Here is a 24,652-nt window from a genome sequence, read left to right as displayed (position 1 = left end):
CTATTCCAGTGCACTCTTTAGAACTGTGCCATTAAGTATATATTGCCTCTCCCTATTCCTTATGCCAAAATACATCACCTCACACTTGTCACTATTAAATTCCATCTGCCACCTGTCTGCCCATTCTGCTAGCCTATCACTGTCCTGTTGCAGGCAGTTCATATCATCCTCACTGTTTGCCGCTCCTCCAAGTTTGTTGTCATCGGGATATTTTGAGATTCTACTCTGTATTCCAAGATCCAAGTCACTTACCTTGAGTAAAAAAAGCAGTGGTTCTAGCACTGACCCTTGGGGAACACCACTGTCGACTATCCTCCAGTATGACAAAGAACCATTTAATAAGACTCGCTGTTTTCTGTCCTTAAACCAATTTTCTATCCAATTGGACACTGACCCTCCTATACCACGAACCTCAATTTTGTTAACCGCCCTTTTATGTGGTACCTTGTCAAACGCTTCCTTAAAATCCATGTAAACAACATCCACTGCTTTCCCTTCATCAACCTGCTCTGTTAGTTCATCAAAAAATGCAGTTAGATTAGTCAAGCATGAACTCCCATTTATAAATCCATGCTCACTCTCCTTAATTAACTCGAACCTCTCCAAGTGACTGTTGATTTTTTACCCTGATTATTCTTTCTAAAACTTTACCCACCGCTGCTGTTAATCTAACTAGCCTGTAGTTACCCGGACTGTCCTTACACCCTTTCTTGAATAAGGGTGTCGCATTTGCCACTGTTTAATCCTCTGGCACCTCCCCCGTATCCAGGGAAGATTGGAAGATTATAGCAAGCCCTTCCGTTATCTGCATCCGCATTTCCTTTCGCAACCTGGGATGTGAGCCATCCGGACCAGGTGATTTATCTTCCCTGAGCACAGCCAGCCTTTTTAGTACCTCCCTCTCCGAATTTGTACTCTCTCCATTGCCTCTACTTTCTTCACTTCAACTGATATTTTGTCAAATTCCACTTCCTTAGTGATCACTGATGCAAAGTACTCATTAAGTAGATTAACATTGCCCTGCACCTCTAATCTTATATTATCCTTTTTGTCCCTAATGGGCCCAACTCAACCTCTTACTACCCACTTATCATTTACATGCTGTTCGAAGATTTTTGGGTTTCCTTTCATGTTGACTGCCAGTCTATTCTCATAGAAATAGAGAATAAGCAAATATAGAAGATATAAGTATTTCCCATCCTTGATGAGGTGGAATATTTTATGTTGTGGGTTGTAATGTCTTGGCCCACGAGTGTGGTGGAAGCAGAGACAATCAATGATTAGAAAAGGAAATTGGATGGATACTTGAAGGAAAGAAACTTGCAGGAGGAAAGGGATCGAGCTGGTGAGTGGAACTGACTAGATTGCTCCGGGGAGAGCCAGCATGGACGTGATAGGCCAAATGACCACCTTCTTTGTTGTGAATGACTCTGTGTTGTTTCTCAAATTCAATCCACTGGTGCTTGGTAAATAATTTCAATGTAAATTGTGCAACTGGAAAATCAGAACCAAGGCAAGGGAAGCATAAGGAAGCGAAATTGCTGAAACCCGGGATTGAACCAGGGACCTTTAGATCTTCAGTCTAACGCTCTCCCAACTGAGCTATTTCAGCTCTCCATTAACAATGTCTTGGTGTCCTTGTTTTGGAAGAAAATACATACATTCAAGTTTTCCAAAAAATTAAAGAACACAACATGTGAGTAATATTCCCCATTGCTTTCTCAGTACTGATGGATTGTGAAGCGGGAGACAGCCAGAAGTGCCACTGAGCCGCACAGACCCCGAGCTGAGAATGAAATGAGACCAAATTCAATCTTTCATAGTGAGATGCTGCTGAGAGGTAAGAGTCCTGAATCAAAGCGAGACTTGCTCATTTCAAACACTCCCTGTACTCTCTGCTCATGAAGCCTTAAAAAACGGAAAAACAGAATGGCACTCAAACTCACAACCCTGCCATTAGAAGTCTCATATTCGACTGACAGAACTGTCACTTCCACTCGGTCTCTTATTGGATGGATGCAACTCCAACGCAGGGATGGCATTCAAATCCTCCCATGGGTCCACATGTCAGACTGAGTTCCATGTTGTAGACTCAAGCAAAGGAAATCTGCTCACTTCCAAAACTATCAGCGAATTGAAGCTGATTACAATCAACATCATCAGAGGTCAGAACTACCTGGTGAAAGAAGACACCCTGACGAAGGATCCACAATTATTCAAAGGCATCGACAAAGTGAAAAACAAGAAAATCGATGAGTCAATGCAAGCCAAACAACAGAAACACTGAAGAATTCCATTCCATTCCAGTCCAGATGTTTTTGGAGTCAGGTCACAATCACAGCAACAACTTTATATTCCCACTTGGCTCTCTGTCCATTTAGTTAATTGCTATTTTGTCGACAAGCTCTTTGAATCCAGTTGTCTGGTCATCAAGCCAGCTCCGCATGGAAGTCAATTCCACCTTCTGCAAGGCTGAAACCAATAGATCACCTTAATCTAAAAATGCCAGCAGACCAGGGCTCGTCCCGGATTTAAACCCAGTATCTCTCGCATGTTAATTAACCATCCTCCCTAAACGAGAATCATACCCCTAGACCAACGAGCCACTGACAGATGAGGCTTTATTAGCTGCTGTGGAATTTCACTGGAACCCCCCAGCCAATCATCCATTTTTTTTCAGATCAAAGCAACATCCTGCAAATGCTGAAATAAAAACAGAAAGTGCTGGAAATGTTCAGCAGCTCTGGCAGCATCTGTGCTGAGAGAAACACAGTTAACGTTTCTGGGCACTCACCTTTTGTTTCAGCCATCCTTTCAGACTGCTTCTGTCCATCCAATCTCACTTTCTATTCTATCCACATTCTAACCATTCACTACGTTACTACATTTTTCATGAATTCCTCATTTCTTTTATTAATGACAATTTTGTATTTCTGGCCTTTGCTTCAGACACCACCACAAGTGGAATCATGTCACCATCTACCCAATCAAACCACTTCGCTGACTCCTCACATTGCAATGTTTCTTTTACCCTGACAGACTGTGGAGTTTCTGCTGCTTGATTGCAGTTCTTCCTTCCCGCCAGTAGATGTCACCTCACTCCAATACAGTGAAGTTTCCAAATCTGAGAGAGACACAACAGGAAATAATTGTTCACATTATAGTGAATGTGTGGGATTTAGAAATACTAGGAGTGGAGACGAGTTATTATTGCACTCTGCTATTACATCTTTTATAATGGACTCCAGCATTTTCCCCACGACTGATGTTAGGCTAACCAGTATATAATTCGCTGTTTTCTTTCTGCCTCTTTTTTTAAATAGTGGAGTTACATTAACTACCGTCCAATCCATTGGAACTGTTCCAGAGTCGATAGAATTTTGAAAAAAGATCAGAAATGCATCTGCTATTTCAAGGGCCACTTCCTTAAGTACTCTGGGATGCAGATTATCAGGCCCTGGGGATTTATCGGCCTTCAATCCCATCAATTTCCCAAACATTCCCAACTAATACTGATTTCATACAGTTCCCCCTTCGCACTAGACCCTATGTTCCCCAACATTTCTGGGAGATAATTTGTATCCTCCTTTGTGAAGACAGATCCAAAGTATGTATTTAATTGGTCTGTCATGTCTTGGTTCCCCATTATAAATTCCCCCGTTTCTGACTGGAAGGGACCCACATTTGTCTTCACTGCTCTTTTTCTCTTCACATATCTATAGAAGCTTTTACAGTCAATTTTGATGTTCTCTGCAAGCTTATTTCCACTTGTTAATCAATCCCTTTGTCCTCCTCTGCTAAATTCCAAACTGCTCACAATCTTCAGGTTTGCTGCTTGTTCTGGCCATTTTATATTTCTCCTCCTTGGATCTAATACATTCCTTAATTTCTTTTGTAAGCCACAGTTGAGCCACCCTTCCTGTTTTACTTTTGCGCAGACAGGAATGAACAATTGTTGTAATTCATCCATGCGCTCTTTAAATGCTAGCCATTGCCTATCCACTGTCAACCCTTTAAGTAACGTTCCCCAATCTATCATAGCCAACTCCCGCCTCATACCTTCATAGTTTTCTTTGTTTAGATTCAGGACCCGAGTCTCGGAATCAACTCTCTCACTCTCCATCTTAATGAAGAATTTTATCATATTATGGGCGCACTTCCCCAAGGGACCCCACACAACAAGAATGTTAACTAATCCTTTCTCATTGCACAATACCCAGTCCAGGATGGCCTGTTCTCTGGAGGTGTTATACACCTCTATCAATTCTCCACTCAATCTCCTTTGAGAAAGGCAGAATAATCCTAGCTTTTCCAACCTAACCTTGTAACTAAAATCCCCCATCCCTGGATCCATTCTGGTAAATCGCCTCTGCGTCCTCTCAAGGACCCTCACATTCTTTCTAAAGTCTGCTGAGCAGAACTGGAAGCCACACTCCAATTGGGGCCAAACCAGAGTTTTATAATGGTTCCGCATAACTTCCCTGCTTTTGTACTCAATGCCTCTATTTATAAAGCCCAAGATCCTATATGCTTTGCGAACCACTCTCGCAATATGACTTGCCTCCTTCAAAGATTGATGCACATGAACCTCAAGTCCCTCTATTCCAGAACACTCTTTCGAACTGTGCCATTAAGTATATATTGCCTCTCCCTATTCCTTATGCCAAAATACATCACCTCACACTTGTCACTATTAAATTCCATCTGCCACCTGTCTGCCCATTCTGCTAGCCTATCACTGTCCTGTTGCAGGCAGTTCATAGCATCTTCACTGTTTGCCGCTTCTCCAGGTTTGGTGTCATCGGCATATTTTGAGATTCTACTCTGTATTCCAAGATCCAAGTCACTTACCTTGAGCAAAAAAAGCAGTGGTTCTCGCACTGACCCTTGGGGAACACCACTGTCGACTATCCTCCAGTCTGACATAGAACCATTTAATAAGACTCGCTGTTTTCTGTCCTTAAACCAATTTTCTATCCAATTGGACACTGACCCTCCTATACCACGAACCTCAATTTTGTTAACCGCCCTTTTATGTGGTACCTTGTCAAACGCTTCCTTAAAATCCATATAAACAACATCCACTGCATTCCCTTCATCAAGCTGCTCTGTTAGTTCATCAAAAAATGCAGCTAGATTAGTCAAGCATGAACTCCTATTTATAAATCCATGCTCACTCTCCTTAATTAACTCGAACCTCTCCAAGTGACTGTTGATTTTTTACCCTGATTATTCTTTCTAAAACCTTACCTACCGCTGCTGTTAATCTAACTAGCCTGTAGTTACCCGAACTGTCCTTACACCCTTTCTTGAATAAGGGTGTCGCATTTGCCACTGTTTAATCCTCTGGCAGGTCCCCCATATCCAGGGAAGATTGGAAGATTATAGCAAGCCCTTCCGTTATCTGCATCCGCATTTCCTTTCGCAACCTGGGATGTGAGCCATCCGGACCAGGTGATTTATCTTCCCGAAGCACAGCCAGCCTTTTTAGTACCTCCCTCTCCTAATTTGTACTCTCTCCATTGCCTCTACTTTCTTCACTTCAACTGATATTTTGTCAAATTCCACTTCCTTAGTGATCACTGATGCAAAGTACTCATTCAGTAGATTAACATTGCCCTGCACCTCTAAGCTTATATTATCCTTTTTGTCCCTAATAGACCCGACTCAACCTCTTACTACCCACTTATCATTTACATGCTGCTCGAAGATTTTTGGGTTTCCTTTCATGTTGACTGCCAGTCTATTCTCATAGAAATAGAGAATAAGCAAATATAGAAGATGTAAGTATTTCCCATCCTTGATGAGGTGGAATTTTTTATGTTGTGGGTGGTAATGTCTTGGCCCACGAGTGTGGTGGAAGCAGAGACAACCAATAATTTGAAAAGGCAATTGGATGGATACTTGAAGGAAAGAAACTTGCAGGAGGAAAGGGATCGAGCTGGTGAGTGGAACTGATTAGATTGCTCCGGGGAGAGCCAGCATGGACGTGATAGGCCAAATGACCACCTTCGATGTTGTAAATGACACTGTGTTGTTTCTCAAATTCAATCCAATGGTGCTTGGGAAATAATCTCAAAGTAAATTGTGCAACTGGAAAATCAGAACCAAGGCAAGGGACGCATAAGGAAGCGAAATTGCTGAAACCCGGGATTGAACCAGGGACCTTTAGATTTTCAGTCTCACTCTCCCAACTGAGCTATTTCAGCCCTACATTAACAGCAGCTTGGTGTCCTTGTTTTGGAAGAAAATAAATACATTCAAGTTTTCCAAAAAATTAAAGAACACAACATGTGAGTAATATTCCCCATTGCTTTCTCAGTACTGATGGATTGTGAAGCGGGAGACAGCCAGAAGTGCCAATGAGCCGCACAGACCCCGAGCTGAGAATGAAATGAGATCAAATTCAATCTTTCATAGTGAGATGCTGCTGAGAGGTAAGAGTCCTGAATCAAAGCGAGACTTGCTCATTTCAAACACTCCCTGTACTCTCTGCTCATGAAGCCTTAAAAAAGGGAAAAACAGAATGGCACTCAAACTCACAACCCTGCCATTAAAAGTCTCATATTCGACTGACAGAACTGTCACTTCTACTCGGTCTCTTATTGGATGGATGCAACTCCAACGCAGGGATGGCATTCAAATCCTCCCATGGGTCCACATGTCAGACTGAGTTCCATGTTGTAGACTCAAGCAAAGGAAATCTGCTCACTTCCAAAACTTGCAGCGAATTGAAGCTGATTACAATCAACATCATCGGAGGTCAGAACTACCTGGTGAAAGGAGACACCCTGAAGAAGGATCCACAATTATTCAAAGGCATCGACAAAGTGAAAAACAAGAAAATCGATGAGTCAATGCAAGCCAAACAACAGAAGCACTGAAGAATTCCATTCCATTCCAGAACCCAGTCCTGTTGTTTTTGGAGTCAGGTCTCAATTACTGCAACAACTTTATATTCCCACTTGGCTATCTGTACATTTAGTTAATTACAATTTTGTCGACAAGCTCTTTGAATCCAGCTGGTCCTCAAGCCAGCTCCGTTTGGAAGTCAATTCCACCTTCTGCAAGGCTGAAACCAATAGATAACCTTAATCTAAACATGCCAGCAGGCCAGGGCTCATCTGGGATTAGAATCTTGCATTTCTTACATGTTAATCAACCACATTCCCTAAGCAAGAATCATACCCCTAGACCAACGAGCCACTGACCAGTCAGGTTTCTTTAGCTGCTGTGGAATTTCACTGGAACCCCCAGCCAATCATCCATTTTATATTTCAGATCAAAGCAACATCCTGCAAATGCTGAAATAAAAACAGAAAGTGCTGGAAATGTTCAGCAGCTCTGGCAGCATCTGTGCTGAGAGAAACACAGTTAACGTTTCAGGGCACTCACCTTTTGTTTCAGCCATCCTTTCAGACTGCTTCTGTCCATCCAATCTCATTTTCTATTCGATTCACATTCTAACCATTCACTACGTTACTACATTTTTCATGAATTCCTCATTTCTTTTATTAATGACAATTTTGTATTTCTGGCCTTTGCTTCAGACACCACCACAAGTGGAATCATGTCTCCATCGACCCAATCAAACCACTTCGCTGTCTCCTCACATTGCTATGTTTCTTTAACCCTGACAGACTGTGGAGTTTCTGCTGCTTGATTGCAGTTCTTGCTACCCGCCAGTAGATGTCACCTCACTCCAATACAGTGAAGTTTACAAATCTGAGAGAGACACAACAGGAAATAATTGTTCACATTATAGTGAATGTGTGGGATTTAGAAATACTAGGAGTGGAGACGAGTTACTATTGCACTCTGCTATTACATCTTTTATAATGGACTCCAGCATTTTGCCCACGACTGATGTCAGGCTAACCGGTATATAATTCGCTGTTTTCTTTCTGCCTCTTTTTTTCAATAGTGGAGTTACATTAACTACCGTCCAATCCATTTGAAATGTTGCAGAGTCTACAGAATTTTGGAAAAAGACCAGAAATGCATCTGCTATTCCAAGGGCCACCTCCTTAAGTACTCTGGGATGTAGATTATCAGTCCTTGGGGATTTATCGGCCTTCAATCCCATCAATTTCCCAAACATTCCCTACGAATACAGATTTCATACTGTTCCTCCTTCTCATTAGACCCGATGTTCCCCAACATTTCTGGGAGGTAATTTGTATCGTCCTTTGTGAAGACAGAACCAAAGTATGTATTTAATTGGTCTGCCATTTCTTTGTTCCCCATTATAAATTCCCCCGTTTCTGACTGTAAGGGACCCACATTTGTCTTCACTAATCTTTTTCTCTACACATATCTATAGAAGCTTTTACAGTCAGTTTTTATGTTCTCTGCTAGCTTACTCTCATACTCTATTTCCCCCTTCTTAATCAATCCTTTTGTCCTCCTCTGCTAAATTCCAAACTGCTCACAATCTTCAGGTTTGCTGCTTGTTCTGACCATTTTATATTTCTCCTCCTTGGATCTAATACTTTCCTTAATTTCTTTTGTAAGCCACAGTTGAGCCACCCTTCCTGTTTTACTTTTGCACAGACAGGAATGAACAATTGTTGTAATTCATCCATGCGCTCTTTAAATGCTAGCCATTGCCTATCCACTGTCAACCCTTTAAGCAACGTTCCCCAATCTATCATCGCCAACTCCCGCCTCATACCTTCATAGTTTCCTTTGTTTAGATTCAGGACCCGAGTCTCGGAATCAACTCTCTCACTCTCCATCTTAATGAAGAATTTTATCATATTATGGGCGCACTTCCCCAAGGGACCCCACACAACAAGATTGTTAACTAATCCTTTCTCATTACACAATACCCAGTCCAGGATGGCCTGTTCTCTGGAGGTGTTATACACCTCTATCAATTCTCCACTCAATCTCCTTTGAGAAAGGCAGAATAATCTTAGCTTTTCCAACCTAACCTTGTAACTAAAATCTCCCATCCCTGGATCCATTCTGGTAAATCGCCTCTGCATCCTCTCAAGGACCCTCACATTCTTTCTAAAGTCTGCTGAGCAGAACTGGAAGCAACACTCCAATTGGGGCCTAACCAGAGTTTTATAATGGTTCAGCATAACAACCCTGCTTTTGTACTCAATGCCTCTATTTATAAAGCCCAAGATCCCATATGCTTTGCTAACCACTCTCGCAATATGTCTTGCCACCTTCAAAGATCGGTGCACATGAACCCCAAGTCCCTCCATTCCAGCACACTCTTTATAACTGTGCCATTAAGTATATATTGCCTCTCCCTATTCCTTATGCCAAAATACATCACCTCACACTTGTCACTATTAAATTCCATCTGCCACCTGTCTGCCCATTCTGCTAGCCTATCACTGTCCTGTTACAGGCAGTTCATATTATCCTCACTATTTGCCGCTCCTCCAAGTTTGGTGTCATCGGCATATTTTGAGATTCTACTCTGTATTCCAAGATCCAAGTCACTTACCTTCAGCAAAAAAAGCAGTGGTTCTGGCACTGACCCTTGGGGAACACCACTGTCGACTATCCTCCGGTCTGACCAAGAACCATTTAATATGACTCGCTGTTTTCAGTCTTTAAAACAATTTACTATCCAAATGGACACAGACCCTCCTAATCCATGTACCCCAATTTTGTTAACCACCCTTTTATGTGGTACTTTATAAAATGCTTTCGTAATATCCATATAAACAACATCCACTGCATTCCCTTCATCAGTATTCTCAGATAGTTTGTCAACAAATGCAGTTAGATTCGACAAGCATGAACTCCCATTGATAAATCCATGCCCCTCTCCTGAATTAACTCAAACCTCTCCAAAGGACTTGATTTTTTTCCCTGACCTGTTGATCTCATGCTGATAGCAAGCTCACCATTGAGCATGTATTTGGCAATGTGACCGTCATCCATTTGGCCCAGTCAACAGAGTCACCGCTGACTCAAGAGGGCAAACATGCTGTGGATCCCTGCACGCTGGTGTACTTCCGCATTCGGCACTCTGTCCTGCCAGGAGATGCCCAGTATCCATCTGAGGCAGTGGAGGTGGAAGCTGTTCAGCCGCTTTTTTTGGCTTGTATAAGTTGTTAATTCTTCTCTACTATAAAGGAGGGTGCTGAGAACACAAGCCTGGTACACGTGGAGCTTTGTATTTTCGGTCAGTTTGCTGTCGGTTCACACTTGTCTTCTCAACTTTGACATGACAGCTGCAGCATTGGCAATCCTGGTGCTGATTTCAGCATCAAGGGCCAGATTGCTGGTGATTGTTGATTGAAGGTATGTGAAGCTGTTGACAACCTCCAAAGTGAGGTTGTCGATGTTGATGGAAAGTGGAGTCTCTACGTCCTGGCCCGTAACTTTCATCTTCCTGATGCTGATTGTCAGTCCAAACTCTTTGCAGGCCAGGGAGAACCGATCTGCAAGCTGCTGTGACTGAACTTCATTATGGGATGTCAGCACAGCATCATCAGCAAATAGCAACTCACAGCCTAGGAATTTACCCACTTTGGTCTTGGCGCACAGTCTTGCCAAGTTGAACAGCTTGTCGTCAGCTCTGATGTGCAGGTGAACACCTATATCTGAGTAATTGAAAGTGTACAATAGCAGCATGGAGAAGAATATGCCAATTATAAAGGATGTGATAACTAGACAGTTCGAAAATGATGACATGATTGGGCAGAGTCAACATAGATTTATGAGAAGGAAAACAGGTTTGAAAAACCTGTTGAGATTTTTGAGGATGTTACCTATAGAACAGATAAAGGAGAACCAGTGGATGTGTGGTATTTGTATTTTCCTTTGGTAAGGTCCCACACAGGAGGTGAGTAAACAAAATTAGAGCACATAGGCTTGGGGATAATATACTGATATGGATTGAGAATTGGTTAACAGACCGAAAACAGAGAGCAGGAATAACGGGTCCTTCTCAGGATGGCAGGCTGTTACTATTGGGGTACTGCAAGGATCAGTGTTGGAGCCACAGCTGTTAACAACCTATATAAATGATTTGGACGTGGGGATTAAATGTAATATTTCCAAGTTTGCAGATGACACAAAGCTCGGTGAAGTGTGAGTTGTGAGGAGGATGCAGAGAGGCTTCCAGGGGACCTGGAGAGGCTAAGTGAATGGGCAAGAACATGGAATATAATGTGAATAAGTGTGAAGTTATTCACTTTGGTAGAATAAACAGAAAGACAGAGTATTTCTTAAATGGTGAGAGGTTGGGAAGTGTCGATGTCCAAAGGGACCTGGGTGTCCTTGTTCCTGAGACACTAAAAGCTCTTGTGCAGGTGCAGCAATCAATTAGGAAGGCAAATGGTATGTTGTACCCACACGAGGGGTCATGAGCACAGGAGTAAAGATGTCTTGCTGCAATTGTATAGAGCCTTGGTGAATCCGCACTGGAGTATTGTGTACAGTTTAGTCTCCTCACCTTGTGAAGGATACACTTGCCATAGAGGGGGTGAAACAGAGGGTCAACAGACTAATCTTTTTTTTGCATTTATTTCATTTCATCTCAGTTTGTTCAGTTTGCTTACCTACTGTTTTTTTTCAGGTTTGTACTTCCTGCTGTTCAATATTCAGTCCATTAACACCTAATCTGGACTAATGCTTTGTCATTCAACACACCATTAACATATTGTTTGCCTTTGCTGCATGACCTTTTGGTCAGCTATGTGGCCTTGTCCAATCTACACCTTCTCCTTTGTTATCTCTTGCCCCACCCCCACCCCACTTGCTTATAACCTGTGACTTTTCTAATATATGTCAGTTCCGAAGAAGGGTCACTGACCTGAAACGTTAACTCTGCTTCTCTTTTCACAGATGCTGCCAGACCTGCTGAGTGGTTCCAGCATTTCTTGTTTTTATGTCACCAGACTAATCCCTGGGATGGTGGGATTGTCTTATGAGGAAACTGGGCCTGTATTCCTTAAAGTTTCGAAGAATGAGAGGTGATCTGATTGAAACTGACAAAATTCTTACAGGGCGTGACAGTGTGGATGTAGACAGGATGTTTGCCCTGGTTGGTGAGTCTAAAACCAAAGGACATCGTCTCAGAATAAGGAGTAGGCCATTTAAAACTGAGATGGGTGGCATTTCTTCACTCAGACGGTGGTGAATCATTGGAATACTGTGCCCCAGAGGGCTGTGGCAGCTCAATCATTGAGCATGTTCAAGACAGAAATTGATAGAAATCTTGACACTCATGACATCAAGGGATATGGGGATAGCATGGGAAAGGGGCTTTGAGGTCGGTGATCAGCCATGATCGAATTGAATGACAGAGCAGGCTCGACGTGCTGAATAGCTTACTCCCATGTTCCTCTGTTCCGAAGAGAGTTGGCGCCAGCACGCAGCCCTGCTTTACCCCACTGCTGATCTTGAAAGCGTCTGATGTTGCTCCATTGTAACTGATGGAACTGTGCATGTTCTCGTGGAAAGAAGAGATGATGCCCAAGAGGTCAGGAGGGCAGCCTGTCTTCCATTGCAGTTTGAAGAGCCCGTCTCTGCTGACAAGATCAAAGTCCTTAGTGATGTTGATATAAATGTGTAAGTCTCTGTGGCGCAGCGGATAGCGTGTTGGACTTCTAAATAATGATTAAGACGATATCCAAAGGTTGTGGGTTCAAATCACACCAGAGTCAGATTTTGGACCAGAAACAGAGGAGCACAACGGAACAACAAATGAAGAAATGCGCCCAAAGCACAGACTCGGAGACAGAGCGAGAGAGAGAGGAGCAGAGCAGGGGAAAAAATCGAGGAGTGACATCACAATGGAGAGTGAGAGCAGGGAAACAGAGAGCCGCTGGGGTGAGGACACAGGATTTGGTTCTTTCTTCGGTGCAGTGGAAGGAGCTGTTTGGTGAGGATCTGGTAAGCTGTGACATCACAGGCAAGCAGGTAGTTGATTGGTTTGGAAGAACCGACCTGCTTGATGCGCATCTGGTAAGTGATTAAGATGCATTTTAGTCCTCACGTTTAAAATAGTAAACAAACTAATGGTAAGTTTAATAAAATATGCAATAAAATGAATAATTGAATAAAATATTTAAGTAGTTAATTGAAACACGTTAAGGATGACAGGACAGGTGATGTGTCACAGCTGCAGCATGTGGGAGTTCCTGGATGCCAGTGTGATCCAGGGCAAACACGTCTGCAGTAAGTGTTTGCGGCTCAAACAGGGAGAAAAAAGGAATGTAGTGGTAGTAGGGGACAGTATAGTAAGGTGGATTGACTCTGTTCTCTGCAGCAAAAGCAAGAGTCCAGACGGCTGTGTTGCCTGCCGATGCCTGGATTCAGGACATCTGCTCAGGGCTGGAGCGAAACATACAATGGGAGGGGGAGGATCCAGTCGTCGTGGTCCATGTCGGTACCAAAGACATAGGCAGGACAAGGATAGAGGTTCTGCAAAGTCAGCATGAGGAACAAGGCACCAAATTAAGAAGCAGAACCTCAAAGTTAATCATCTCTGGATTATTACCTGAGCCATGTGCAAATTGGCATAGGACAAATAAGATTAGAGAAAGTAATGTGCGGCTGAAAGACTGGTGTGGTAATAGTGGGTTCTGGTTCATGGTGCATTGGCACCAGTACTGGGGAAAGAGGTGGCTGTACCGTTGGGACGGTCTACACCTGAACCGTGCTGGTGCCGGTGTTCTAGCGAGCCACATAACGAGGGAAGTCGAGACGGTTTTAAACTGAATAGTGGGGGCAAGGGATCAAATTTGGGAAGATATGGTGAATCAAGGAGGAGAGACAAGGCAAGAGAGAAAGGTATAAATATGGGTAATGATAAACAGACTGTGACAGGAAGGGACAGAATGTACAAATCGAAGAGTAAATCGACAGATAAGGCTAGAGGTGACAAAAATAATAAAAGGACAAAACTAAATGCTCTGTATCTGAATGCATGGAGCATTTGAAACAAAACAGATGAACTGGGAGCACAAATAGAATAAATAAGTACGATCTGATAGTCATTACAGAGACATGGCTGCAGGGCGACATAGATTGGGATGTGAATATTGGAGGTGACATGGCATTTTGGAAGGACAGGAAGCTAGGAAAAGGTGGCGAGGTAGCTCTGTTAATTAATGATGGTATTAGCGTAATAGAGAGGGATGACCTGAGTTCTGGAGATCAGGATGCAGAAGCAGTTTGGGTACAAATGAGAAATCATAAAGGCAAGAAGTCACTTGTGGGAGTGGTGTACAGGCCACCTAACATTAACCACACTGTCGGATGGGATATAAAGGAAGAAATAATGGTAGCTTGTCAGAAAGGTACTGTGATAATTATGGGGGATTTTAATCTACATATAGATTGGAAAATTCAGATGGGCAGAGGTAGCCTAGATAAGGAGTACATAGAATGTTTTGGGGATAATTTCTTGGAACAATACATTCTGGAGCCAACCAGAGAGCAGGCTATACTAGACCTGGCATTGTGCAACGAGATAGGATTAATTAATGACCTCATAGTTAAGGTGCCCCTAGGTAGTAGCGATTATAATATGATTGAATTTTACTTTCAGTTTGAGGGAGAGGAGAGTGGGTCCCAGACTAGTATTTTAAATTTAAATAAGGGCAATTATAAGGTCATGAAAGCAGAGCGAGCTAAAGTGAACTGGCAAATTAGGTTAAGGGATAAGTCAATAGAGATGCAGTGGCAGACATTTAAGGGGATATTTCAGAATACACAGAATAGATACATTTCAACGAGAAAGAAAAGTTCCAAAGGTGGGACTCACCATCCATTGCTCACGAAAACAGTTAAAGATACTATCAAACTTAAAGAAAAAGCCTATAATTGTGCAAAGGTGGGAGGCAGGTCAGAAGATTGGACAGAATATTTAAAAAAAACAGCAAAGAATTACTAAAAGATTGATAAGGAAGGTAAAATTAGAGTATGAGAGAAAGCTCGCAAGGAATTTCAAGACAACTAGTAAGAGTTTCGATAGATATTTTAAAAAGAAAAGAGTTAACAAAGCGACTGTTGGTCCAATAGAAAGTGTGTCTGGGGAATTAATAATGGATAATTAAGAGATGGCAGATGAATTGAACAGATACTTTGCATCGGTCTTCACTATTGAGTATACAAATAACATCCCAGTATTAGCCGTATATCAGGAAATTGAAGGGATGGAGGAACTCAAGAAAATTACAATCACCAGGGAAGTGGTACGAAACAAATTGTTGGAGCTGCGGGTTGACAAGTCGCCAGGTCCTGAATTGGCTAGTGAGATAGTTGATGCGCTGGTTTTAATATTCCAAAATTCCCTAGATTCGAGAAGGTTCCGTTAGATTGGAAAAGAGTGAATGTAACTCATTTATTCAAAAAGGGAGGGAGACAGAAAGCAGGAAACGACAGGCCAGTTAGCTTAACATTTGTCTGAGGGAAAATGTTTGGAGCTATTACAGAGGATGTTATAGCAGGGCATTTAGAAAAAAATTAAGGTAATCAGGCAGAGTCAACATGGTTTTTTGAAAGGGAAATCATGTTTAACCAATTTATTGGAGTTCTTTGAGGCAGTTACATGTGCTGTGGATAAAGGGGAACCAGTGGATGTATTGTATTTCGATTTCCAGAAGGATAAGGTGCCATATCAAAGGTTATTGCAGAAAATAAAAGCTCATGGTGTCGGGGGTAACATATTGGCATGGATAGAAGATTGGCTAGCTGACAGGAAACAGAGAGTCAGCATAAATGGGTCATTTTCTGGTTGGCAAGAAGTAACGAGTGGTGTGCCACAGGCCTCAACTTTTTACAATTTATATAAATGACTTAGATGAAGGGACCGAAGGTATTGTTGCTAAATTTGCTGATCACAAAGATAGGTAGGAAAGTAGGTTGTGAAGAGGACATAAGGGGGCTACAAAGGGATATAGATAGGTTAAGTGATTGGGCAAAGACCTGGCAAATGGAGTATAATGTGGGAAATTCGGAAATTGTCCACTATGGCAGGAAGAATAAAAAAGCATATTATCTAAATGGTGAGAGATTGCAGAGCTCTGAGATGCAGAGGGATCTGGGTGTCCGAGGGCATGAATTGCAAAAGGTTAGTATGCAGGTCCAGCATGTAATTAGGAAAGCTAATAGAATGTTATCATTTATCACCATGGGAATTGAATACAATAGTAGGGAGGTTATGCTTCAGCTATACAGGACATTGGTGAGACCTCTTCTGCAGTACTGAGTACTGTACTGGTCTCCTTATTTGCGGAAGGATGTAAATGCATTGGAGGTAGTACAGAGAAAGTTTACGAGACTAATACATGGAATGGGTGGGCTGTCTTACGAGGAAAGATTGGACAAGCTAGGCTTGTCTCCGCCAGAGTTTAGAAGAGAAAGAGGCGACATGATTTGTTATTTAATTTATTAATTAACAAATTAGCTATCCTCCAGTCTTCCGGTACCTCACCCGTGGCTAACGATGATACAAAAATCTCTGCCAGCGCCCCAGCAATCTCCTCCCTTGCTTCCCTTAGCATCCTAGGATACATCTGATCAGGCCCTGGGGATTTATCCACCTTAATGCGCTTCAAAACCTCCAACACCTCCTCCTTTGTAATGTTGATATGCTGCAGGATATCGATGTTCCCTCCCTTGAACTCACTAGCTTCCATTACCTTCTCCACGGTAAATACAGACGAGAAATATTCATTTAAGACCTCGCCCATTTCGCGTGGCTTCACACATAGATTGCCACACTGATCCTTAAGGGGACCTACTCTCTCCCTAGCTACCCTTTTACTCTTAATACACTTATAGAATCTTTTAGGATTCTCCTTTATCTTATCTGCCAGGGAAATCTCATGGCCCCTTTTCGCCCTCCTAATTTCCTTCTTAAGTATACTCCTATATCCCCTATACTTCTCGAGGGACTCGCTCGATCCCAGCTGCCTATACTTGACGTATGCCTCCTTCTTTGTCCTGACCAGACCCTCAATATCCCTCGTCAACCAAGGTTCCCTAAACTTGCCAGCCTTGCCCTTCCATCTAACAGGAACATGCTGGCCCTGAACTCTTCCTATCTCACTTTTAAAAGCCTCCGACTTGCCAGACGTCCCTTTACCTGTAAACAGCCTCTCCCATTCAACTTTTGAGAGTTCCTGTCTGATGCCATGGAAATTAGCCTTCCCCCAATTTAGGACTTCAACCTGAGGACCAGTCCTATTCTTTTTCATAACTATCTTGAAGCTAATACAGTTATGGTCACTGGTCCCAAAGTGCTCCCCTACTGCCATATCAACCACCTGCCCATTCTCATTTCCGAAGAGGAGATCGAGTGTAGCCCCTTCTCTAGTCGGGCCATCCACGTACTGCTTCAGAAAACTATCCTGGACTCACTTAACAAATTCTTCCCCATCTGATCCCTTAGCACTTAGGCTGTCCCAGTCAATATTAGGGAAGTTAAAATCACCTACTATTACAACCCTATAATTCCTATACCTATCTGTGATTTCCCTACATATATGCTCCTCCACTTCCCTCTGACTATTGGGGGGCCTATCGTATAATCCCATCAAAGGGATCACCCTTTTATTATTTCTATATTCTACCAGTATGGCCTCACTGGACATTCACCCCGGGATATCCTCTCTAAGTGCTGCCGTGATGTCCTCCCTAATCAATAGTGCAACTCCCCCTCCTCTCTTACCTCCACCTCTGTCACGCCGGAAGGATCGGTACCGCGGAACATTGAGCTGCCAGTCCTGCCCATCCCTCAACCACGTTTCCGTAATAGCTACAATACCACAATCCCATGTACCGATCCATGCTCTGAGTTCATCTGCCTTACCTGTAAGGATACTTGCATTAAAGTAAATGCAGTTTAGCCCACCAGACCTTCCACGCTCCCTGTCCTGCCCCTGCCTGGCCTGCCTACTGGACTTGCTTGCTTTAACCTCTCCATTTGCCTCAACTATCTCATCGGAGAGACTACTACTTTGGGTCCCACCCCCGCTGCAAGACTAGTTTAAACCCTCCAGTGTATTACTATAAAATCTCCCTACAAGGATATTGGTCCCCTTCCAGTTCAGATGCAACCCGTCCCTCCTGTACAGGTCACCTCTGCACCAGAAGAGATCCCAATGATCCAAGTACTTGAAGCCCTCCCGCCTTCGCCAGTCTTCAGCAATGCATTCATTTGCCTAATCCTCCTATTCCTACCCGCACTAGCACGTGTCACAGGGAGTAATCCTGAGATTACAACCCTCGAGGTCCTGCTCTTTAACCTTCTGCCTAACTCCCTATATTCACTTTGCAGAACCTCATCTCTCTTCCTGCCTATGTCGTTCGTACCAATATGGACCACGATCTCTGGCTGCACACCCTCCCCTTTCAGAATTTCCGGCAGCTGCTCCGAAACATCCTTGACCCTAGTATTAGGGAGGCAACATACCATCCTGGAGTCTCGTTTGCGGCCACAGAAACGCCTATCTGCAACCCTTATGACAGAATCCCCTATCACAATAGCTCTTCCACCCCTTTTCCTCCCCTGCTGTGCAGCAGAGCCCTCGTGGTGCCACGGACCGCGCTGTTGCTCTTTTCCCCTGGGAGGTCTTCCCCCCAACAGTAACCAAAGCGGTGTATCTGTTTGAGAGGGGGATGGCCACAGGGGACTCCTGCACTACCTGCCTGCTCCTACTATTCCATCTGGTGGTCACCCATCCCTTTTCTGCCTGTGCATCCATTACCTGCGGTGCGACCACCTCACTAAACATGCTATCCATGACGCCCTCAGCTTCGTGGATGCTCCACAGTGAAACCACCCGCAGGTCCAGCTCCATAATGCGAGTAGCCAGTAGCTGCAGCTGGATACACTTCCTGCACACATGGTCGTCATGGAGACTGGGAGGGTTCCTGAATCCCCACAAAGCGCAGGAGGAGCATATCACGGGGCTGAGCTCTCCTGCCATGACTTACCCTTAGATTAATTAGTTACTCCCTTAATTAAAAAATACTAATGACACTAGGGGCCTTGTTCTACCCACTACAATCTAAAGTCCTTCATAAGCTACACTGAATAAAAAAAACACTTTAGTAGCACTCACCTTATCAGCAGAGGTTTTTTTCTCAAGTAAAAAACTTTGCCCTTTTCTTTAAGATATTTAAATACACAAACAGCAGTGACTCACCAACCAATCACCTTGTAGCTCTCCTCTGACATCAGAGTTGGCTTCTTTTTTTTTTCAAAACTCCAGCACACTGGAAGAGCTCCACTCCACTCCTGGAAGGGAAGAGACTGGGCCTCGATCCTCGGACTGGATTTATAGGCTCCGCTCTCAACGTTCTCCTCATATCGGTCCATGCAGGTCTGCTCCGCTCCGCTCCTCTCCGCTCCCGGAAGGTAATTCACCAGCTTTTGCAGAAAAGTAGGACTTAAGCTGTTGCAGTACCTGTTAGAAAGATAGTCTAAGTTATTCTGAAGTCATCTTCCAATGTCATCCACATGGAAGCAGGATTTTAAAGGATAAGATGTAGTTTTTAAAAGTCACTTCAATCTTGCTCAAGAGTCTTTTCAAAGAAGCCAAGTAAATCTTGATAAAAAGTCATATACATTTAGAGATCTTTTAAAAGCACTTCAATCTTGTTAATAAAAAGTCAGATGTAAATTTAAGAACTCTGATCAGGCCATGCTAAAAACTTACATACAATTAAGAAATAAAATACAACATTTAAAATGTCTGAACTCCCTCTGAAAGTTGACAACTGCTGCTGCCGGTGTCTTCCTGGAATAGTGGAGCTGTTGTGTCAACAGAAAAGTCCTTCCCGAGCAACCCTGAGCCTGTTGGTACCGGCTTTAATCCAACCCAGGTAAAAATCAGGGTACATTGGGGGCAATGAGCCCAAATTGCTGAACTACAGGTCCCTGTCACTTTAAAGAGTGGGCTGGTGCGATTATGATCAGAGGCTCCTTCTAAGCACATTTCTCACCACCACAACTTCCAGATGCTGGTGTTAGTGTGTGCATGTACCAGCAGTTGCAGTGCTGTTCAGACCCTCAATAGCAGTGAAAGTCTCAGAGTTCACCGCTATTGGGGCTGTAAAATCCAGGCCAATATCTCACAGCCCTGTTAGATTTGCTCTCCCTCTGTACAAAATCAAACTCCACACATGGTCTTTCACTCACTCCTGTTTCCAGCAAATCAAATGTTCACCCGGCCCCGAGAGAGTCAAATACTGGGGAAAAGGACACAGGGAGATAGAGAATCAGCGAAAGCTGACAATGTAAATATTTCCCATCATTGATATCTCTCTATTCCAATCCAACCTTCAGAGTTGGGTAAATAATTTCAGTGTAAATTGTGCAGTTCAAGAGTCAAAACCAAAGGGCGATGCAGAATAAAGGACAACTGCCAAAACCCCAGATTGAACCAGGGATCTTCAGTCCAACACACTCCCAACTGAGCTATTTCAGTCTCACAGGCTTGGGATGATAAGTGGCAAGTAATATTCGCACCACACAAGTGCCAGGCAATGACCATCTCCAACAAGAGAGAATCTAACTATCTCCCCTTGACATTCAATAGCATGACAATCACTGAATCCCCCACCATCAACATCTTGGGGGTTACCATGGGTAGCCATACAAATAACGTGACTAGAAGAGCAGGTCAGAGGCTTGGAATCCTGAGGTGAGTAATTACAGTGCACCTGTTGGCTCCACCCCAGGGGCTGAATTGGTTCTGTAAACCATGAAGCAGCTTCCTCTCAAATCCCAGGTTTATCAATAAATCCTCTTACAAAAGCCCCAAAGTGTGATATATTCCTCTCACTCATCCATGACTCCTGACTCCCCAAAGCCTGGCCACCATCTGCAATTCACAAGTCAAGAGTGTGATGGAATACTCTCCACTTGCCTGGATGGGTGCAATTCCAACTCAAGAATCTCAACACCGTCCAGGACAAAGCAGCCCACTTGATTGGCACCCCATCTACAAACATTCACTCCCTCCACCATCGGCACACAGTGGCAGCAGTGTGTACTGTCTACAAGATGCACTGCAGCAATGCACCAAGACTCCTCAGACAGCACCTTCCAAACCCAGCGACATTTACCACCGAGAAGGGCAAGGGCAGCAAATGCAGGGGATACCACCACCTGCAAGTTCCCCTCCAAGCCACACACCATCCTGACTTGGAACTATATCGCCGTTCCTTCACTGTCGCTGGGTCAAAATTCTGGAACTCCCTTTCTCACAGCACTGTGGGTGTACCTACCCCACATGGACTGCAGCGGTTCAAGAAGGCAGTTCACCACCACCTTCTCATGGGCAATTAGGGATGGGCAATAAATGCTGGCCTAGCCAGCGATGCCCACATCGCATGAATGAATGAATAAAAATGTGAAGTATCCCTTGTGTCATTCTTTTGGTAGAAAATATAACCCTGGTGGAATTGCCCCTCCCAATCACACCTCACTTCATGGAACATAGAAAATCGAGAAAATTTATGGCACAGAATGAGACCATTTAGCAATCGTGTCTGTGCCAGCTGAAAAAGAGCGATCCAGCCCAATCCCACTTTCCAGGTCTTGGGAATGGAATCTGAACAGATGTCAGAGCTCACATTATGTGAATGTTCTGTTGAAGTGTTGGTGAGCTGATATACCAGGGGAGATTCACACTGTTGGACACAGTGTGAAATACATTCAAGTATTTATAAAACATTACAACATGTGAGTAATATTCCCCATTGATTTCTCAGCACTGATGAATTGTGAAGTGGGAGACAGCCAGAAGTCCCAGTGATCCACACTGACCCTGAGCTGAGAATGAAATGAGAAAAAGTTCAATCTTCAGCAGCGAGATGCTGCAGAGAGGTAAGAGTCCTGAATCAAGGAGAGACTTTCTCATACTGCTGTTGAATCTCATTTCAAACACTCCTTGAACTCTCTGCCGAGGAATTCAGAGCTGGATAACGCCTGTAAAATCAGCCTAAAAAGGAAATAGAAAACACCCACCGTGGGCTCAAACTCAAAAACTTGAGATTCAGAGTTTCATGCTTTCATCGACTGAGCTCACTGGGCCTGAGACAGTGTCCCCGTCCTGTCTGTTATTGGACGGTGCAGCTGTTGGCTCCACTCCAGGGGCTGAATTCGTTCTGTAAACCTTGAAGCAGCTTCCTCTCAAGTCCCAGGTTTATCAGTAAATCTTCTTACAAAAGCCCCAAAGTGTGATATATTCCTCTCACTCATCCAGAATAAAAGTTACATCTTTTGCTCTTTTTACCTTCCAAACATTGACTTCTATTTTACTCAGCATTTATTTCTCTCTCCTTTTTATGTTGTGTATTTCCTAATAAACATTTCATTTCAATTATTTATGAGGGATGAAATGAACAGAAAAGATTTTCTGCAATGGTACCGGGGTGTGGGACAGAGTGAGTGGTTCGGATCTGGAATACACTGCCTGAGAGTGTGCTGGAGGCAGATTCAATCGTGGCTTTCAAAAGGGAATTGGATAAACACCTAAATAGAGAAAATTTGCAGGGCTACAATGAAAGGGCAGAGGAGTGGAATTAGCTGATCTGCTCTTGCAAAGAGCTGTCATGGACATGATGGACTGAATGGTCTCCTTCTGTACTGCAACTATTTGATTCCTTGATTCGAACTCTGTCAAAGTTGTTCTGAACTTGCTCTGCTCCAAGGAGAACAACCCCAGCTTTTCCAGTGTCTGCACATAACTGAAGTTATGAGGAACCATGGGGAACCCACTGTAAACCTTCCTCCAGACAGAAATACAACTGTTCACCACCACACTGTGACCCAGCTGTTCACATGATTTGGATGCGGGGACCAAATGCAGTATTTCCAAGTTTGCAGATGACACAAAACTATATGGGAATGTGTGTTGTGAAGAAGATGCAAAGCGGCTTCAAGGGAATTTGGACAGTCTTAGTGAGTGGACAAGAAAGTGGCACATGAAATATAATGTGTCAAAATGTGAGGTTATCCACTTTGGTAGGAGAAACAGATGTGCAGATTATTTGTTAAATGGTAAGAGTGTGAATGTACAAAGGGGCCTGGGTGTCCTTGTCAATAAGTGACTGAAAGCTAACATGCAGGTGCAGCAAGCAATTAGGAAGGCTAATGATATGTTAGCCTCTATCACAAGAGGATTTGAGTACAGGAGCAGTAAAGTCTTGCTTCAATTGTATATAACCTTGGTTGGACTGCACTTTGGAATACTGTGTGAAGTTTTGTTCCCCTTACCTTAGGAAGGATATCATTGCCATGGAGGGAGTGCAACGAAGGTTCACCAGACTTGTTCCCGGGATGACGGGACTGTAAAATGAAGAGAGATTGGGGAAACTGGGACTGTATTCTCCAGAGTTTTGAAGAACGAGAGGTGATCTCATTGAAACTTACAAAATATTGAAAGGGATAGACAGGGTCGATGAAGCTAAGATGTTTCCCCCGGTTGAGGAGTCTAGAACCAGGGGACACAATTTCAACGTAAGGGGAAAGCCACTTAGGACAGCGATGAGGAGAAATTTCTTTACTCAGTGGGTTGTGAATCTTTGGAATTCTCTATCTCAGAGGGCTGTGGAAGCTCAGTCATTGAGTATGTTTAAAGCAGAGATTGACAGATTTCTCAATACAAATGACATAGGGGAGATGGAGATAGTGTGGGAAAAAGGCATTGAAGTGGACGATCAGTCATCATCATATTGAATGGCAGGGTGGGCTCGACGGGCTGAATGGCCTGCTCCTGCTCCTATGTTCCTATCAGTCTGCAAACTTCATATGCATGCTGTCATTGTCCCTTTTATTCCATGGGCTTCAGTTTTACTGGCAGTCTAGTATGTGACATCATCAAGAAGGTTTCAATAAGTTGAATAAGGAGAAATTGTTTCCAGTAGCAAAAGGGTCAGTAACCAGAGGATGTATTTATCAGGTGATTGAGAAAAGACCAGAGGCGAAATGAGGAATGATTTTTTTATACAGTGATGTGTTGTCATCTGGAATGCACTGTCTGATCAGGACTTGAAAGCAGATTCAGTAGTAACTTTGAAAAGCAATTAGGATAAATACTGGAAGGAAAATGTACAGATTACAGGAAAAAGCTGAACACCAGGACTAATTGGATAGCACAACCAAAGAGACAGCACTGACACAATGGACCAAATGGTCTCCTTCTTTGGGTATCATTCTATGGTTTTATGAACATAATGTTGGTACAATTGCCTGAGTTGGAAGGGAAGTGAACCCAGATTCTGGGTATTCTAAACACCAGACCCAAACCAAATGAACAAGCCCGTTGTTTAATCTCTGTTTTTCACACCAGCTTCTCCTCGCTCTTTCTGTGTTTCCAGCCTGGTCTGTTCCTCTGCCCTTCATTCCTGACACTCTATTGAGAATGGCCAACTCACTGCGCCTCTCACTCACACCGTCACTCCACCCCTTCACCCACTTCCAAACCTCTCTGTTCAACAGTACCTCACATCTGCTCCTCTGCTCCATTAATATAACAGGAAAACATTTTCAAACAGACATCTCCAGACAGTGAACGTTCCAGTAAGACAAGGCAAAGAGCAGATTCATTCACTTTAAACATAGAGAGAGCAGCTCTCCCTGTTCAGTCTAAGGAGCAGGTGTGGTTTCACTCCCATTAGTCTTAGAGACATGCGCCAGAATTTTAAGGGACCG

The 24,652-nt window shown here is 43.4% G+C and overlaps 2 non-coding genes across 2 annotated transcripts; one reads left to right on the top strand and one right to left on the bottom strand.

The window, feature by feature from the left end:
* Window positions 1-1,539: 1,539 nt before the first annotated feature.
* On the bottom strand, window positions 1,540-1,612 carry trnaf-gaa (transfer RNA phenylalanine (anticodon GAA)). Its single transcript has one exon. It is a non-coding gene; the product is annotated as a tRNA-Phe (tRNA).
* Window positions 1,613-12,550: 10,938 nt separating this feature from the next.
* Window positions 12,551-12,641, top strand: trnar-ucu (transfer RNA arginine (anticodon UCU)). Its single transcript is given in 2 exon segments — window positions 12,551-12,587; window positions 12,606-12,641. It is a non-coding gene; the product is annotated as a tRNA-Arg (tRNA).
* Window positions 12,642-24,652: the final 12,011 nt, after the last annotated feature.

Source organism: Heterodontus francisci, unplaced genomic scaffold, assembly GCF_036365525.1.
Source record: "Heterodontus francisci isolate sHetFra1 unplaced genomic scaffold, sHetFra1.hap1 HAP1_SCAFFOLD_51_1, whole genome shotgun sequence".
NCBI lineage: Eukaryota > Metazoa > Chordata > Chondrichthyes > Heterodontiformes > Heterodontidae > Heterodontus > Heterodontus francisci.
This window is presented reverse-complemented; position numbering and strand designations above follow the sequence as displayed.